The 19,073-nt window shown below is 38.0% G+C and overlaps 1 long non-coding RNA gene across 1 annotated transcript in view; it reads right to left on the bottom strand.

The window, feature by feature from the left end:
- Window positions 1–1,814: 1,814 nt before the first annotated feature.
- Window positions 1,815–19,073, bottom strand: part of LOC133253998 (uncharacterized) — a 51,615-nt gene continuing 34,356 nt past the window's right edge. The window contains exons 3-5 of the long non-coding RNA XR_009738526.1: window positions 7,285–7,502; window positions 6,600–6,716; window positions 1,815–2,246 (exon numbers count right to left, since the gene is read on the bottom strand). This is a non-coding gene — a long non-coding RNA (uncharacterized LOC133253998). The remainder of the gene's footprint in view (window positions 2,247–6,599; window positions 6,717–7,284; window positions 7,503–19,073) is intronic.

Below are 19,073 nucleotides of genomic sequence, written 5' to 3' on the forward strand. Positions count from 1 at the left end.
GCAAATCAAAACTATCAATACAGTGAGGTATCACCTCACATATGTCAGAATGGCCATTATCAAAAAACCTATAAACAGTAAATACTGGAGAGATGGTGGAGAAAAGGGATCCCTCCTACACTGTCGGTCGAAATTTAAACTGGTATAGTCATTAAGAACAGCAGGGAGGTTCCTTAAAAAACTAAAAATAGAACTACCATATGATCCTGCAATCCCACTTTTGGGCGTATATTCAGAGAAAACCATAGTTTGAAAAGATACCTGCACTACAGTGTTCATTGCAGTACTGTTTACAATAGCCAGGACACGGAAGCAACCTAAATATCAATCAACATAGGAATGGTTAAAGAAAATGTTGTATATATATACAATGGAATTTTACTCAGTCGTAAAAAAGAATGAAATAATGCCATTTGCAGCAACATGGATGTACTTAGAGATTGTCATACTGAGTGAAACAAGTCAGACAAAGGCAAATAAGATATTGTTTATTTGTGGAACCTAAAAAATGGTACAAATGAATCTATTTACAAAACAGAAAGAGAGTCACAGATGTAGAAAACAAACCTATGGTTATCAATGGGGAAAGGGAAGGAGGGATAAACTGGGAGATTAGAACAGATATATACACACTACCATACTTAAAAGAGATAACTAATAACGACGTATTGTATAGCACAGGGAACTCTATTCAATACTCTGTGTGTGTGTGTGTGAGTGCATGCATGCTAAGTCGCTTCAATCATGTCTGACTCTTTGCAACGATATGGACTGTAATCTGCCAGGCTCCTCTGTCCATGGGATTCTCCAGGCAAGAGTACTGGAGTGGGTTGCCATGCCCTCCTCCAGGGGATCTTCCCGACCAAGGGATAGAGTCCTCATCTCTTACATCTCCTGTATTAGCAGGTGGGTTCTTTACCACTAGTGCCACTTGGGAAGCCCTCAGTGCTCTGTAATGACATATATGGGAAAGAACCTAATAAAGAGTGAATATATGTGTAACTGAGTCACTTTGCTATATAGCAGAAATGAACACAACATTGTAAGTCAACTATAGTGCAATGAAATTTTAATAAATAAAGTACTAAAGACTCTGACTAGAAAAGTTTTTCTGGAAAAGGTGGTTTGGCAAAATTGACAAGGTAGAATAATCAAAGCTAATCATGACTTTATTATTTGTGAAAAGAGTCACAGTGAGTTTATTTTTAAAGAGTAAGAAAGGAAAACTAAATTCCTCTTTCTATAGTTGCCCATTTTCAAAGTCTGGGGTGAATGCTCCTATTTCTTTTCTCTTATTGTAGCACATTTTCATTCCAACCAATTCATTTTTCAGGTAATTCTAAACTTTAAAAGTGCAGGCCTAGAATGATTTAAACTGCCCTCTAAAGTTTTATTTCCTGTTAGATTGCTATTTAATTGCTGCCTTGCTGCTTCTTAAGTGGAAGTTATACCTTCCAACTTTGAGGGTCAGGTTATTGGCTTCCATTTATTTACTGGGTTTCAAACCCAAATACAGGGCCAGGCATGTACCTAGACAGCTTGAGGAAGCGGACGTAGGGAAATCGTGGGAACAGTGAGGCGGGTTAAGGGCTCCCACGCCCGGCTAAGGGTCAACAGATTCTCAGCTTCAGGTGTTTGCTGACATCATGCTGAGATGTGGCCCTCCCCCATGTTGCTAGATCTGTTTTAAAAGAGGAACCAGATATCTGCATTTTTGCGTAATTTTTCCTGATTTTTAATATTTTTGCGACTAATTTTTTTTCCCCCAAAACCCTTAAAGCCAAGAAAGAAAGTAAAACAGAAACCATGTCTGCTGGAGCTGTCTGGTTAATGGGCGGATCCTTTGTGTGCCCTGTTCTGGTATTTCCATACAGCACCTTAGTTATTGCTCTAAAGAGCGGTTACTCATTAGTACCATCATCCCACACTCTGCCAGTGGGTAACATTCAGCGCTTAGTCTCTTAAAATGTTGGAAGTTTTCGATAACTGTGTAAGACAAACCTTGTCACATTCCTCTGTAATCAGGAATTTTACTCTGTTGAAAACGCCTGGGTGATGATGAAGCCTCAATACCTTGACAATCCATCTCTCTTGGGGCTGACTATCACAGTGGGTCCACAGACTGCCCTGGCTCCCCAGCGGCACTCGGTTGCACCCCTGCCATGCCCCCGCCTGCCCGAAGTCCCGGGAACAGGGATGTGCTCCTGCTCCTGAGACGCAGTGTTGAGGTAGTTTCTTCCAAAAACCTATAAAACAGATTTTTTTTTTTTAATATAATGTTTTCAGACTAAAAGAGAAATTGCATAGCCCAACTCTTGCTTTAGGCCAATTTGGAAAAATTGCTTTCACCTTTTCCTCTCCTGTCTTCTACCCCATCACAAGCCCTGGTTATGGTTCTCTTCACCTTAGAATAGCAGTGATAAAAACTGTGTATCTTACAACCTACCAGCACTTGACTGGTACTCCAGAGGGTCATGGAGTAAATAGGTGTTTGATTAAATGTGTGTCTGAAAACACTAAGAGCCTTTGAAAGATAGTGTCAGAGGGCCAGGCTGGTGCTTCTCGGGAAGCTGGTTGTAACAGGTCATGTACTTTCTTCTTTCACCAACTTCCTTTAACGGCTTGATAACATTTCTAGAAGTCTGTCTAGGCAAACGGTGTGAGTGAGGTTTTGCACAAAATCAGGGCTATTTCCCCTCCCTTTCTGAAGGTGAGGTCTCTCAAACTTGCTAATTAGAGAGCAGAGCAGGAAGGAGAATGTCTGAGTCACTGTCTCCAAAGCTAGTAAAACCAAACTCTGAAGAAAAAATAAATAAATAAACGATCTCTTTGGAAATGCCCACAACTTAGTCACTCTGTTAAAACACAATTGACAAAACCTCTTTTCCTTTCAGGCCTCTCCTAAAACAACAGTTAAATCCTGTGAGTCAAGTTGAAGGCTCATTCTCCCCAGTTTGTTGGATGTAATGGGGTAATTGCCCAGACTGTAGTTAAATTGTTTCCATTCTGGTGATTGATTCTAAAGGTCTCAAGGTAGATCCAGAACTCCTTTGGACAAGTCTTTGAATCATCTGTCCACCCATAGCACAATGTTGCCAACAATGATGATTTATTTTTTAAAAGGGAAGCAATGATTTTCCTATTGAACAAAAAGTTCAGCTTCAATCAGAAGATCTGGGGTGGAAATGTGGCTCGACTCCTTATTCGCTGTGTGTCCTTGGGCTCCTTATCTAACCTTTATAAGTCTGTTTTCTTACTCATATAATTGGGACAATAATTGCTAACTGTCAGGGCTGCTATGTGAATGAAATGAGGTAATATATCCATTGACGCATTCATTTATACTCCAAATAAACTATTTCTCAGCATAAGTTGGCACTATTTGATCTTAATGAGTAACATAAGTTACAAAAAGAAAAAAAGATGATTATTTACTTTAGTTCCTCTCCATTTTAATAGATTTCCATCAGTATTGTAAGAAGCATCCTTCCTTAAGAGTTATCCTTTCTTGATGCACAATGCCCCTGCCTTCCATTTGATCTGTGTTTAGTTCATTTTTTTAAATGGTGGTCCACTGGTTAACAGAGAAGGCAATGGCACCCTACTCCAGTACTCTTGCCTGGAAAATCCCACGGATGGAGAAACCTGGTAGGCTACAGTCCATGGGGTCACTACGAGTTGGACATGACTGAGCGACTTCACTTTCATTTTTCACTTTCATGCATTGGAGGAGGAAATGGCAGCCCACTCCAGTGTTCTTGCCTGGAGAATCCCAGGGACAGGGGAGCCTGGTGGGCTGCTGTCTCTGGGGTCGCACAGAGTCAGACACGACTGAAGCAACTTAACAGCAGCAGCAGCCAGTGGTTAAGACTTCACCTTCCAATGCAGAAGGTGGGGGTTCCATTTCTTTTGGGGGAGCTAAGATGCCTCTAGGCCAAAACACCAAAGCATAAAACAGAGGCAATGTTGTAACAAATTCAATTTATTACAAAATTTAAAAATAGTTCACATCAAAAAAAAAATCTTTAAAAGGAGTATCAAATTAGTTTTTATATTCTATGGAGATGTATTCTCTTTAAGGATATACTTTCCTTCATTTTCAGGGAAGTAGAGTCAATATATCCTTTGGAGGGTCTTTCCTCTCTTCTGACTAAGCCTGGCTTAGGAATGAGTTGTGCCATCATCCATGGACCTGTGAGGGTGAACAGCTGCCAGGCTATGCACACAGACGCTGGTTTATTCTCTTTGATTTTCAGGGATGCTAGTGCCATATTCCTCTTTAAGAGTGTAGTCCAATGTTTCACTTTCCTGATAGACACAATGTTTTTTCTGTATCTTAGATGATTGTCCTAAGCATATCCTGGGAGCTGAGTGTTCAATTTCAATCCTGTTCATCGTTTTGATGGCATTTAGTTGAATTTTGGAGACAGGATTCCTAGACTTCCTTTACTACAGATATTTTCTGTCTCAATCAAATTTCTTATTGCCAACTTTGAATTTCATGCTGTAATTGATTGCAAGCGGCTCTGTTTTCTTCTCACATACACACATCTGGGGGAGACTCAGGAGAGGGAACCCTTTTTTGACCCATCTCAGGTGGTGACAGTACGAAGCAGTTTGCTATTTCCTCTCGCTGCTCTTCAGGAGTCATTTTGCTGGTGTTGAGCTCGGAAAGCAGACTTCAAGGTGACAACTACGAGCCTTAGAGTTGGGTAGTGGTTTCGGTTTGCTTGTTTTTCGATCTTCAAAATCCCCTTTCAATCAACATCTTTACTTTTTTGTTGTTGTTACTTAAAAAAATTTGTGTACCTATTCACCCATGGATCTGCATTCTATACCACCTTTTGGCTGTGGGAAAAGACCTGGAAAACGAATCCAAACAATGACTATGTTATGTTAAAAGTTATCAATTTTTATCAAAAGTAGAGGGAAAGAAGAAATATCCTTTCTGTCTGTATTTCATGGCACATTTCTATCCAGGGATTCTCTGATGTGTTGGGACATGTTAAAGACATATCACAGTTGAGTCCAAACACTTTTCATGGCAGAAGAAGAGGAAGAGCTGAACAATATTTTTCGCCTCTGTTCTCCCTTCCCTTGGAAAAAAACTATCTACAATTTCTCCATTAGTCGGAGAATCTTTTTCTTTCTTTACTTTCAGAATGTGACAGAAGTAATACAGTTTTTTTCAAACAAACAAGAAAATCATTTTGATGTCAATAGCTATTAACCTTTTGGCAGACACAGAAGCACATGAACATTTATTGAGAAGCAAATATATACAAGGTATTGTACTGTGGAAAGTATAAAGATAATAGGTTCTTGTCTTCAAGCAACATGTCTTCATGGACAGACGTTAAACATGCACTGTATATAAAACTTCTATCCAAGGCAGTGGGTAACACATAACATCTGAATTCTATGAAGTTTCTCATAGGAGAGGATATATTGCCCCTGCTAGGAGAGCTTATTATAGACTTCTGGGAGGAAAGAGCCCTGAGGGCTTGGTAAGAGTTTGACTGGCAGAGATAAACATTATTCCAGGTAAAAGAACAGAATTATCTGGGTAGAACCTAATGACTGAATGAATAACACAATGAATAAGTTTTATATAGCTAAAAAAACTGAATTTAATGTAAATTCTAGGACACAGTTTATCGTTGCTGCTATAATTTAAATTTCAGTGGAATTCCTATTCAATGATGATGAAAAGAGTGCATAGTAATACAAAATTCACAAATACAAACAAATGTCGATGATGCAATCCAGATGATCAATCCTGGCCTCAACTGCTTGTAGTCCTTGGACAAGAAGAATTTAAAATTCAGCACCCCAAACCCTGAAATTCAGCCAAGTTCCCCTTAAAGTGTTTGCTATCTCTAGATTACTGTGGGTTGAAAGAATTTTTTATTCTGAATATTTTATCATAAAATACTTTAGCTCATACCCACAATCCATGCTGGATATAAGTTCATAAACCCTGAGGGAGACATATATCCAGTAAGAGAAGATCTGTGTCATCCCTGGCAATTTTCTTTTGGGTGGAGAATACTCTTCTAACAAGATTGCTGGGCACCAACACCATGGAGCTGTGCCTTGTGCAGAAGCAGTAGTTGGCAAAGCAAGGATCCACAGCTATTGGAATCATCCCTGCCATTCACTGTAGGCTGCCCAAGTGCCGGGCGCTATGCATCCACTCTACTTGCACGATCCCGTTTGCTCCTTGTGGCACTTCTAGGGAAGTACTGCCATACACAATATATTTTTTTACTTATCAAGAAACAAAGGATAAGAAAGACTAGGAAAACTGCTGAGGCTCTTAACAGATTCAAACTCAGATTCAAACCCACAGGGCCTGTGTTCTATCTATTTGGGATTGTGACGATTCTAAATATTATATTATTTGAGAGGTACTCACACTTGCTAAAGGAAAGCCTTATTGCTAAGGAAACAAACGAATCCACCAATAGTTGACACTATTAACAAAAACGTACATGGGAAATACTTCATAAGGTAAGATCTGAAACAATGCATTAAGGGAGAAGTTAGTTTCCCTCCTCTGCTTGTGTTTGCATGACACTGAAGAAAATTACACTTACCCCAGAGTTTTGCCAAATCCCTCAGGCTGGTTGGAAGATAGGCTAGGTTTTATTTGTAAATATTTTCACTTGCGGAGATTTATTTTCTAAACTCATTCTATTGATGGCCCCAGAATTCTAAAGTGAAGGACAAGAAGGAGAAGGAGGAAGAGGAGGAGGATGACAAAAAAAATCATACTGGTTAGTGTTAATTGATGGTTTTTTAAATTCCTTAGTTTTATCAATAAATATTTTCCTAGTCATTCTTTTTCTTCTTCTAATGTCCTAATTGTTAAGAAATTTGAAATAAAATGTTAATTTTCCACTGACATTTCTCAGCTCAATCTTTATTTCTAAAGGAGTGAAGCACAATATCTTACATAAATCATTATCGGTCATCTCACATACTGTTTATTAAATGGTCTCATGTAGTTTATTAAAGTTAAGCATCAGATGTAAGTGTGATTCACCAGACTGATGAGTCCTAGTTTTCAGCTCAATACACCGACAATAGTGTATTCAATATACTATAATATATACACAATAAATAATGACAATACTGAATTCCAAGGCTTTTACTTAGTCTTGAGCCTTAAGGTTATTCTACAATTTTTCTCTTCCAAATATGCTTGGTCATCTATAACCACTGATGTTTCCTTCTATTTTAAATACTAAGTCATCTTTATGTATTTATGTGTTTACATACCATTTCTAAAGTGTTGGCTGCAGAGTCAATCATTTGATGTGTTTGGTGGGAAAAAGCAAACTCTGTATGTATCGTTCTCCATTTCTCAAGAAGACAAAAAATGTTATGAATAGAAACTGTTGCCCAGCAAATGTCCAGCGTTCACTTTTGCATTTGATCTTGTCATTATAGAAGACATCTTGCAGACTTCCCTGATGGTCCAGTGGTTAAGAATTTGCCTGTCAATGGAGGATACATGGATTCAATCCCTGGTCTGGAAAGATCCCTCATGAAGAGAAGCAACTAAACCCATGTGCCACGACTACTGAAGCCCTCGCACTATAGAGCTGTTGCTCTGCAACAGAAGCAGCTATCTTTCTCACTGCAACTAGAGAAAGCTCGAGTGCAGCAGTGAAGACTCAGCACAGCCAAAATTAAATAAAATTTTAAAAAGAAGTCACCTTGTCACATGAAGACTATGCTAGAATGGTGTTCAAATAATTCCCATTTAATAAAATATTCAAATAAAATATCTGCATTCAGTCTTCTATGAATTAATTATAATTCTCATCTTAAAAAATACTCAAAAGACTTACAATAAGTCTAATAGAAAACTATCCAACTGGCTGAGAGAATTGGAGAAAAATTGCTATCTTTTCAAAGTCCTATAGGAACAGTGCTTTGAACATCCAAAGGCAGAATTGAGGTATTCCACACTAAAATATATTTTTTTTTCTAAAAGAAACAATTCAGAACAACAAGATATAGTTTCATGCCAATGATAAATTTTTTCATGCTTGCATGTGTACTTAACAGGTATCTGAGCTCTCTGGCCAAGATCAGGGAACTGTGGGTCATAACCAAAGTATGTGCTGGATGAGCAAACTCAAACCACCAAAAGGTATTTCCATGGACCTGAAAAACATTTTTGAGGGGAACATTCAGAAATATAGTTCATTTGGACCAGATCTTTTTGATTTCCAGTTTCCTTTTTTCCAAGTCATGGAATGAATTCTTTGATGGAACATACCAGGTTTGCACAGGCTAATGAAAAAGCCACATATACTTTTTTTTTTTTTTTATTAATTTGAGGCAAAACTCCTGGTTAGGCTGTTCAAAGAAGACAAGAGCCTTGCAATTAGGTTCATTAATGTAGCTTAGGGTCTGGTTTCCTTTACTCCATGGCTTCCAGAGGAAGATCGATCTCTATCCTTGTCTAGTAAAATATCAGCTTATAATGAAAGCATAACTCTTTGATGTATTTCTTTGTAGAATCTGCTTTCAGAAACTTTTGATGCTTTGCTTTATCTCCTCCTATTAGGGCTTTTATCTAACCCCCAAAAGTCACCCACCAAAGCAGACACTCTGAAGTCCCACTGGGCTCCCATCAGTCCAGTAGAGAGGGCTGACATGACATATTAGTCTTAAATCGAAAACATATGTTTGAAAAATGCCTAGTTTCCTGGCAATAATTAAGAATGCGACTTGGCAGATTGGCAACCACATAAAACAATCGTTAGTAAACCTTATATTTATTATGTTCCCATTTTATGGAAATGAAACCCACATTACAAATATGTATAGGAAACTGGACCCAAAATGATGCACAGGTAGAATTAATTATGATGAAGATGAAAAGAACATCAGCAATTTTTTTTCTAATTCCCTTTTCTTATCCCAAAAAGGTCTCCCCCAAAAGCAGCCACATCAAAACATTTAAAATTTTCTTTCTATTAACTTTTAAAACCATCTTGGATAAATTTCCTCATCAGTACTCATCTATCAGTGTCTCACTAAAGAGTTCTGGTGTACAACTAATTAAGATATAGGAGGCTTTTGCTTTATAAATGTAAAAAAAATTCCAGATACTTAAAAAGCCCCTTCAACCCTTCTGTGAATACATGCATTATAATATATATGTATGTAATATATATGCATGTATATATTATAAATGGACACACATTTAGGAATGATATTCACTAAGAATATACAAGTATAACAACATTTCCTGCTAAAATATTGAAATAAATCTGTCCAACAGAAAATATTCACTGCACCAAGCCTTCCATGAGTAACTCTATCTTTGCCCTTCAGACCCATTGAATGTCCCCATAAGCTAGCCAAAAAAAAAGCCAATGGCTCCGGCCTTTACTCCATTGTCCTTTCTGTTCAGTGGTGCCTGTGTTGCCCTGGTTGAAAACTTGTTACATATCTTGAAAATCACTTCTGCACACAAGTATTGCCTCAGGTGCATGACCTGTTCACACATGAAGAGACTCTCTACTTTGAAGAGCAACAGTGTTAGTAGTATGGAAGCCATCTAGTCAAGAAGGCTATGGAGCCAGTCACCCAACAGCAAGCAGGCAAACACACATCCACTTTATTTTAGTTATTCATGAATATATGGCAAAATGTAGCAATATTTTTCTCTTAAAGAGGTAAATAAGATACTATAGACTATATATCAAAGAGGACCAAGTAGATCCAATTCAGAAAATGTTGGAAAAGTGGTCATGGCCATGAAGTGTGTGTAGGACCAAAAATATAACTGGCAAACTTTTCCATGGTGCATCTTCTATCCATAAAAGTGAAGAAACAGAAGTTTTCACTCTCCATTTGCCTTGTTTCATGTGAAGTAAGCCAGGTCATCTAAGCAATAACATTTATTTTGTTTTCTAAATTGCTGACTCTGAAAAAAATTCTCTTTCTTACAAAGTTCAAATTCTAAATAAAACCCTGGGATGGGGAATTCAAGAGTCTCTAGAGAAAATGTTTTAAAATTAGAATCATCTTAGAAATATGTTAGTGACTAAATATGACACTGTTTTCCTTTTATCTTTTTTTTGTATTTTTATATTCTTATGTGCCAGTATTTTCTCTATAAATTTTAGAGCACTTTTGGTCATTTAGATAGTAATTTGTACATTATTTAACAAGAATGCTAGTTTCATTCTTTCATAGAGTCTTTCACTTTACATCTATTTATTGATTCCGCTTGGGAGTTTTATTTGACTTGGTAGAATGTCTTTCTAACTCTAGACGTAAGTGCATAATAAGAAATCATTAATTAAATTTAACAACCATACATTGTATCCATTATTTTGTCACAATTTAAGTTTTTATTCATTGTGTCTACTTGCTTAAGTGGCGTCCAACTCTTTGAGACCCTATGGACGATAGCCCGCCAGGCTCCACTATCTATGGGATTCTCCAGGCGAGAATACTGAAGTGGGTTGCTATGCCCTCTTTTAAGGGATCTTCCTGACCCAGGGATTAAACCCATGTCTCTTAAGTCTCCTGCTTTTGCAGGCAGGCTCTTTACCACTAGCGCCACCTGGGAAGTCCTACGTTTTCATTAATTCAATTGAATTAAAGTGGTTTGCCATTTACCACTGGTTTTCAAGCAAATTTTTGTGAGTTCTAATTATGATTTGGAGGCTCTAAGAAGTATAATGATTATAGTAAATGATGATGGTGGTAGAATCTTGTGGTTAAGCACAGAAGCTCTGAAGATAGAAGACAAGCAAAATAAGCAACCAGTTAGGTTTACACCTGAAACTGCCAGTTACTAACCCTATGACCATGTGCAAATTATTTTAACTCTTTCTAGCTCAGTTTCTTTAGCTTTAAAATGAGAGTAAGGACTAAATAGAATTATGCATGTATGACATATAATAAATAAAAACTATTAGTAGTAATAGTAGTGATAGTAGCAGCAGTAGTGTTAGTAATTATCATAAACTATGAAGACAGATCCTCAGAAAATTATGAAAGCAAGTTCTTTATCCGATCAGATAAAAACTTAGTCTCATGTCTAGAAAATACTCTCAACACTGACATGTTTTCATCAGCTCAGAAGAACTATTAACTTTGACTCTCTTTTAATCACCTTCTCTTTATCGTGTTGAAGAATCACTGCCCTAGGATTATAAGGTTGAACAACAATACCTGACACTAGACAGATGAGATCAATGGCAGTTTGTTAGTCACATATGCTCACAACCCAGAGAAAGGGACACCACATGCCATGGCAGGGATGGGGAACCACATGAGGGTTGTGCTCAGGAACAGGGTGATAAATCAGGGGCTGCAGATGTATCCAGTGATGAAGTACACTCTGGTTTCCACAAGAGGATATAATTGATGTGGCTGAATAATTTCTTAGACTGGCAGGGAGCTGAAGCCCATGAAAAGATCGTGATGCTGGGAAAGATTGAGGGCAGGAGGAGATGGCGGAGACAGAAGATGAGATGGTTGGGTGGCATCACCGACTCAATGGACATGAGTGAGCAAACTCCGGGAGATAGTGAAGGACAAGGAAGCCTGCCATGCTGCAGTTTAGGGGTCACAAATAGACACGACTGAGTGACTGAACAACAATGACAATTCAGGAATAAGCAGGCACTGTGCCTGGTTCCCTGGATAAAGAGTGCCAACTGGCTAGGGGACCTGACCCACAGAATAGAATATGGAGGGGATTTTGCAGTTAGGCCAGAGGAGGCCTCCTGATTGCCCCAGATGTCAAGGCAGCACATAATACTGGAATTTAACATGAGTCATGAGTAGAGTGGTGGAATTAAGTTGTATCCAACTCTTTCACGACCTCATAGACTGTAACCTGCCAAGTTCCTCTGTCCATGGGATTTCCCAGGCAAGAATACTGGAGTGGGTTGCTGTTTCTTCTCCAAGGAGTATAAGCATTACATCACATCTTTTCTTCATGATGTGTTTAGTCTCAAAACCAGACCAAACAAAAAAATCTAAATGATACTCAATTAAATTAACTGGGTGCTGCCACATAAAGGAGTTTTAAGACCTACTGAGATTATTCACCCAGGCATTGCTAAGTCTCACTTCTGGGAAGGAAGATACTACCTGTGGTTACATTACCATGCATCAGAGTGAAACAGACACCTGGCCACCTGGTACATGGGAAGGAAGTTGTGTCAGAGAGCTCAGGTCTACAGACATGCAAATGCTGCTCTGATTAATTCAGATCACCCATCGATTTGGTTCATTATATAGTTATATGAACAATACTGACATAATTTTGTGGTTTAGATACCAGGCTGCCAAATCACATTGCTTTCCTCTTAGCCCTCTTCTTCATGTACTCGAGAGTCTACTTCATGCAGCTGCCCAACTAGCTATTTCTAGATGGCAGGAGAACAAAGGTAATTGCTTTCTCAGTTTTAGTATCTCATTGCTCTAAAATGTGCTTTCCCATAGGGAATAGTCTCTGCTTCAGTGAGTCAAAGGTTAGGTGTCCTCATTATTCTATTATTTAGGGAGACATCCAAGAATAATCATAATTTTCCTTGTGACCGGCACATCATTAGAGTTGCTTTTTTTTTTTTTATCAAATAGTTCCATTTTAAAGAATGAAATATTTTGAATGGCTGAGATATCATTGGATATTCATTTTTCTTGTTTCATTATTGTGTTTCTTGGGTATAAAATATGAGAGCATTTTCTTTTTTGTCCCAGAAAATTAAAAAACCCAGTGTTTAAATCTTCAATTCAGTTCAGTTCAGTCGTTCAGTCACGTCCAACTCTTTGTGACCCCATGAATTCCAGCACGCCAGGCCTCCCTGTCCATCACCAACTCCCGGAGTTCACTCACACTCACGTCCATCGAGTCAGTGATGCCATCCAGCCATCTCATCCTCTGTCGTCCCCTTCTCCTCCTGCCCCCAATCCCTCCCAGCATCAGAGTGTTTTCCAATGAGTCAACTCTTTGCATGAGATGGCGAATCTTAAGTACAGAAATTAAATTCTCAAACCATCAGCAGCTGGCCTTGAAGCTTCTGTCAAGGGAAGAACCCAGAGCAGTTCAGTAGGTCTAGGCAAGTGTTTATAGTCAACGCATCATAATTCAAAAGCCTGCAGTTCATTCCCTTCCTGCTCTTTTCCACTTCTCTGGAGGTAGGGCTTTAGGATTTCATGTTTTCATTAATGTCTCCTTCACAGATCTTGTAGAGAACATGAAAAAAGAAAGAACTTAAAACCATCAATTTCTCTATCTTAGCAACTCTGGTAAACATTTTTTTAAAGTTTTAAAAAAACTCTGTCAAGTTTTTTTAAAGAGAAAAACTAAAATTAACTGTGGAACTCAATTTTACATTCCCACCCTCCCTATGTCATATAAATCTGATAGAGCTTGAAATAGTGTCAATTATAATGTGATACAATTTGGCATATAGGAATGGGTAAAAATGCACATAGGCTTCCCAGTAGCCCAGTGGTAAAGAATCTATCTGCAATGCAGGAGACACAGGAAATGCTGGTTTGATCCTTGAGTTAGGAAGATTCCCTGGAGGAGGTCATGGCAACCCACCCCAGTATTCTTGCTGTCCCATGGACAGAGGCGGCTTTGTCTATGTCTGACTCTTTGCAGTCCTTGGGCTCACAAAGAGTTGGATACGACTGAAGTGACTGAGCAGCAGTCACAAAAATGCACTGTGATTTATTCAGTTCATTTATATCAACTGATTCTAAAAGAAATCAGTAATTACACTTTCACATCTACTATACACTCAGATCAGTGGTCAGCTCTGTAGTTAAATATGTGTCATTTTACTTAATTTCAAAAGTTTTGGAATTATCTGACTAGCAATGCCACCTAATTACAGTTGACCTTTGAACAACATGGGTTTCAACTACAAGGGTCCAGGTACACAGAGACTTTTCTAGTGAATAGTGGTGATACACATTGACAGTTTGTTGACTCTGCAGATGCAGAATTGGGGATACAGTGGGCTGACTTTGGAACTATGGATCTTGGTTTCCACTGAGGGTCCTGGAATCAATCCCCTGTGGATATCCAGGATCAGCTATATGTGGATTTTCAACTGCTCAGGATCAGTGACCTGAACCCTGGTATTGTTCAAGAGTCAACCATAATGTCTATCCATCTCAATTAAAATCCAAGCAGTAGTCTGTAGAATTCTATGAATTAATGACTAAATCACCCCAAATAGTATATTTTAAGAGCAAAAATATTGTGTTGAACTAAATATCACCTTACAGCCCATAAATACAGTAGGATTTAAATAATTTTTCAGGAAAGGCTTCAAAAAGTTTAAATTCTAGAATTTGGACACTGTGACTTAATCCTTGTATCAGTAGCAGACTTATCAGGAATATAAAGAATTTGGAATATTTCCCACAGAGCAGATTTAGTGTAGGATTGATTACACAGATGATGGGGCCTCTAGGAATTTAAACAGAGGCTGCTAAGATAAAATTTAGCAATAGCAGAAAGCCATTTACACTCATCAGCTGAAGACATAAAGGAAGGAAAGGATGCTGGTGTTGCCCATGGCAGAAGTCAGGAGCTGGAGTTACAGCTACTGCAAAGTCATCACCAGAGGAAAGAAAGAAAACAGAAATCCCCTAAATTCGCTCTTTCTCTTCAGCCTCTGGCTATGCTTCCCACTGGCCAAACGCCTTTGAAAGCCAGTTTATATGTAGGTTAGGATGACAGCATGCAAGGCCCGACATTCTACCTCTGCTGCACCACCTCCCGATCCTGAAACATGGAGCAGAGCAGGGAAGCACATCAAACAGACCTAATGGCAAACAGGCCTCTAACTGGCGCTGGGACAGTTCCTACATTTCATTCTAAACAATCTGTGGCATTTTCATCCACACGTAAAAGTGCCTAATTATGAACTTATCATAAAAATCACATGGCGAAAGCTATGTAAATTCCTTTAGAAATATGTGAGAAATAGTTTGCAAACTGCATTGTCTAGAGGAAAATATTGTGAAAGAGTATATCATATGCTGGGTGCTTGATGAATGATCAGTTTTAGGGATGAACACAGTGGACTCTCCATAAGTGTACACCTCAGCTGGTTAGAAGGAGATATATGCATTGGCAAACTAGAGATTAGAGAGCATTGGCTGTAAATTTTCAGTGCGCTCCATCACTTGGATAAGTATAGTTTGAAGAAAAATGACAAGATAGTGAGTCCTTTAAACAGAGAAGATTAATGAAGGTTAAAGAGTAAATAGAACTTCAGAATATATATATATATATAAAAGAAAACATAGAAACCCTAAGGTAAGAACAAATGCTATGAATAAAAGTATTTCTAAAATATAAGCTTTAGAAATACTGGTTGGATGGCATCACCGACTCAATGGACATGAGCTTGAGCAAGGTCCAGGAGATGGTAAAGGATAGGGAAGCCTGGCGGGCTGCAGTCCATGGGGTCGCAAAGAGTTGGACATGACTGAGCAACTGAACAACAGGCCTTAGTATTTAAAATTAAAAACTTACTGGAATTAGAATAGGAATTAAAGTATAAAGGTAATAGAGATTATGTACAACTAAAGAGAGAATTAATGAGCTGAAAAACAGACAAGAGAAAATTACTCAGAATGTAGGCAAAGAGGAAAAATGATTTAAAAAAAATGAAAGAGAAGATTTAAAAAAAACTTAGGATAGAATAGGTAATACATCTATTAAGGTTTCTGAAAGAAGAAAATCATAAAAATAGGGCGAGATAATATTTGAGGTAATAAAACAGAGTTGTTATTCATTGTTCAGTCTGCTCAGTCGTGTCCAACTCATTGTGATCCCAATGACTGCAGCACGCCAGGCTTCCCTGTCCTTCACCATCTCCCGGAGCCTGCTCAAACTCACGTTCATCGAGTCAGTGATGCCTTCCACCCATCTCCTCCTTCCCTTGTCCCCTTCTCCTCCTACCTTCAATAATTCCCAGCATCAAGGTCTTTTCTAATGAGTGGACTCTTAGCATCAACAATGTGGACATTTACAAAATTGAGGAAAGACATAAGTCTTTAACTTGGTGGCATATACTGAGTCTTGAGTAGGAGAAATACAAATAAATTCAAGACTAAACTTATGAGAATAAATTTGAGGAATCAACACAAAAAGAAACATCTTAAAAGTTACTAGAGAGAAACACAGAAAAAAATCTTAAAAGCTACCAGAGGTAAAAATTAGTTGCATGCAAGGCAATACAATCAGACTGACAGCTGACTTCTCATGAGCAACAACAGATAGGTGGAGGAAAAATAAGAGAATTTAGAATTTAGAATTCCATACCCTGGTAAATCATCATTTATATGGCAAAAATAGATATAGACACATTAAAAAGATAATTTATAGGTCTTTGTTAAGAAAATCAATAAAATATATTCTTTTTCAAGAAAATAATTTTAATCCAAACATGTAGAAAGGGAGAGGCAGCAGTGAGCAAAGAACCTGGAAAATATATTGGTAAATATAAGTAAGAAATGACATTAATAATAATAAATTTTGACTGGGGATTCAGTAGGCAGAAAAATGGCACCCTCCTCTCCCCACCTAAAAACGACAAGGGAACTTCTGGATATGCTACTTTACATGGTAAAAGGGACCTTGCAGATATGAATAAGGTTAAGGTCCTTGAGATGGGGAGATTCTACTGGATTGTTCAGGATATTCCTTTCCTAGGAGCCATCTGATCTGAACATATGAATCATTAAAATCCAAGATTCTTCCTTGGATGCCATGAGAGAAAAAGATGCAACAGTGCCAGAAAAGTTAGAGAGAATGAGATGTGAAAAGGATGTGACCTGTCATGGTTGTCTTTGAAGATAAAGGGAGACGTGAACCAAGGAATAAGGGTGGTCTCTAGAAGCTGGAAAAGCTTAGAAAACAAGTTCTCTCTGGTAGCCATGTTTACACTTTTATTTTTGCCCAGTGAGAATTGTATTGTGTTTCTGATTTACAGAACTGTAGGATTATGCATTTGTATTATTTGAAGCTACAGAGTTTGTGGTCATCTGTTACAGCAGCAATAGAAAAGTAACATAGAGTAAATAGGTATTACTAAAAGCAATAATAAGAAGACATTTAGGAAAAGAAATAGAAGAATTCCCTTAGAATGTTTGTAAATATTCTCAGGACCTTGTGTAATGTTAGATTTTGTTGAGTGAAATAAGCAAGTTAAAAATGTAAGTGTACACTTTTGTGTTTTGCACGATGCATTATTAGATATTCATATTGTTTCTCCCACTGGGAGAAAACCAAAAAATATATATTAAGTATTTAAATTTTGCTTTATTAGTAATATCAAAAAAGATAGAAATCCAATCAATACTTATGGGGCTGGATGTGGGAAAGTATTAACCTGTCTAATTGGTGTGACTAGGGAAGATACTTGGAGAAGGCAATGGCACCCCACTCCAGTACTTTGCCTGGAAAATCCCATGGATGGAGGAGCCTGGTAGGTTACAGTCCATGGGGTCACTAAGAGTCGGACACGACTGAGCAACTTCACTTTCATGCACTGGAGAAGGAAATGGCAACCTACTCCAGTGTTCTTGCCTGGAGAATCCCAGGAACGGGGGAGCCTGGTGGGCTGCCGTCTATGGGGTCGCACAGAGTCGGACACGACTGAAGCGACTTAGCAGCAGCAGCAGCAGCAGCAGCAGGGAAGATATTACCCTATGTGACAGGGGAGAGTAGGAAAGGTAGGGGAAAAAAAAGACTTGTGAGGCCAAAACGTAGCCTCAGAGATAAGCCCCAGGAACATTAAAGCAACTTTTGTTTTGAGGTTCTCTCTCAAATATAAATGACTTGCATTTTTATTTTTGTTAATTCTTGAAGTTCATTAATTGATGAAGTTCAGGAGACATGGTCCAAGGCTTCTCAAGGTGGGAGACTAATAGCATAATAGGTTCCCTCCCCTCAAGCTTGGACTTTAAAAGTCTACATTCATGGTGAAACAGTGAGCAAGAAATAAATCTCTCCACAGTGCCACATTTAGGAAAACTTGCCTTATTGCCATACAAATCAAAATGTGGATTAAGATTCATAAGTGAGTTGTATTAAAAATTTCTTCTCACGTGGATTTTCAGCCCATATTCACATCACTTGGGTAATCCAAAACATTTCAAGCTATAAATTTAAAGTGGTTCCACACCTTCAAGTAGTGGTGACAGGAGCCTTGTAGAAGCAAGACTAAATCTTGCTTTGGAAGACTGAACTTTAGGTTTCTAAGATTGCCACACAAAAGTTTCCAAAGAAAATGAGTAGATTATGGTAAAAAAAAAAAAAAAAAGTCTAAGCAATTATATGAGCATTATGGACAAAAAGTAGGCAAAAAGACAGATAATAGAACAGCAAAGACTTTAGATATTATATTTTCACCCACAGATTACAAAACAACAAACTTTGAAATGAGAGAATGGGAAACTGCCAAAAATGACCTAGCAACTTAAATAAATTGTAGCACAATGAGCTGGAAGGGCAACCAGAGTGCCTTCAATCAGAGGGCTATGTGGAAAAGACATGGAGTGTAGCATAGATTTACTGGCTTGCCCCTGAACTCTGGTAACTGCTATAAGTCACAATATAATTCACAGGGACCTTGATCATCTTGACATTCTATAGAAACTCTCACTGCTCACCAATGTTGATGACATCATAGCAATTAAATATTCTAAGCAACAGAAACTATAAAGTATCTCATAACATATCTAACAAAGAATGTGCAAATCCTTTATTGAGAAAATAGTAAAGCGTTGTTGGAAGACATAAAAGACTTAAACAAATAGAGCAGCATACCATGAAGATTATATTACAAATACATCAACCTTTACACATTTTATCTATAAATGAATATAATTCCTATCAAAATTCCAAAAGGGATTTTTTGTGAAACTTGAAAAGCTTACTTTAAAATTTATGTGGAAGAATAAAGGGCACAGAATAACCAATAAAAATTCAGAAAAAAAAGAAAAAGGAGTCAAGGATTATACAACAAAATAATAATTGAAACAGTGTGGTA

This window comes from Bos javanicus, chromosome 9, assembly GCF_032452875.1.
Source record: "Bos javanicus breed banteng chromosome 9, ARS-OSU_banteng_1.0, whole genome shotgun sequence".
In the NCBI taxonomy this organism is placed as follows: domain Eukaryota; kingdom Metazoa; phylum Chordata; class Mammalia; order Artiodactyla; family Bovidae; genus Bos; species Bos javanicus.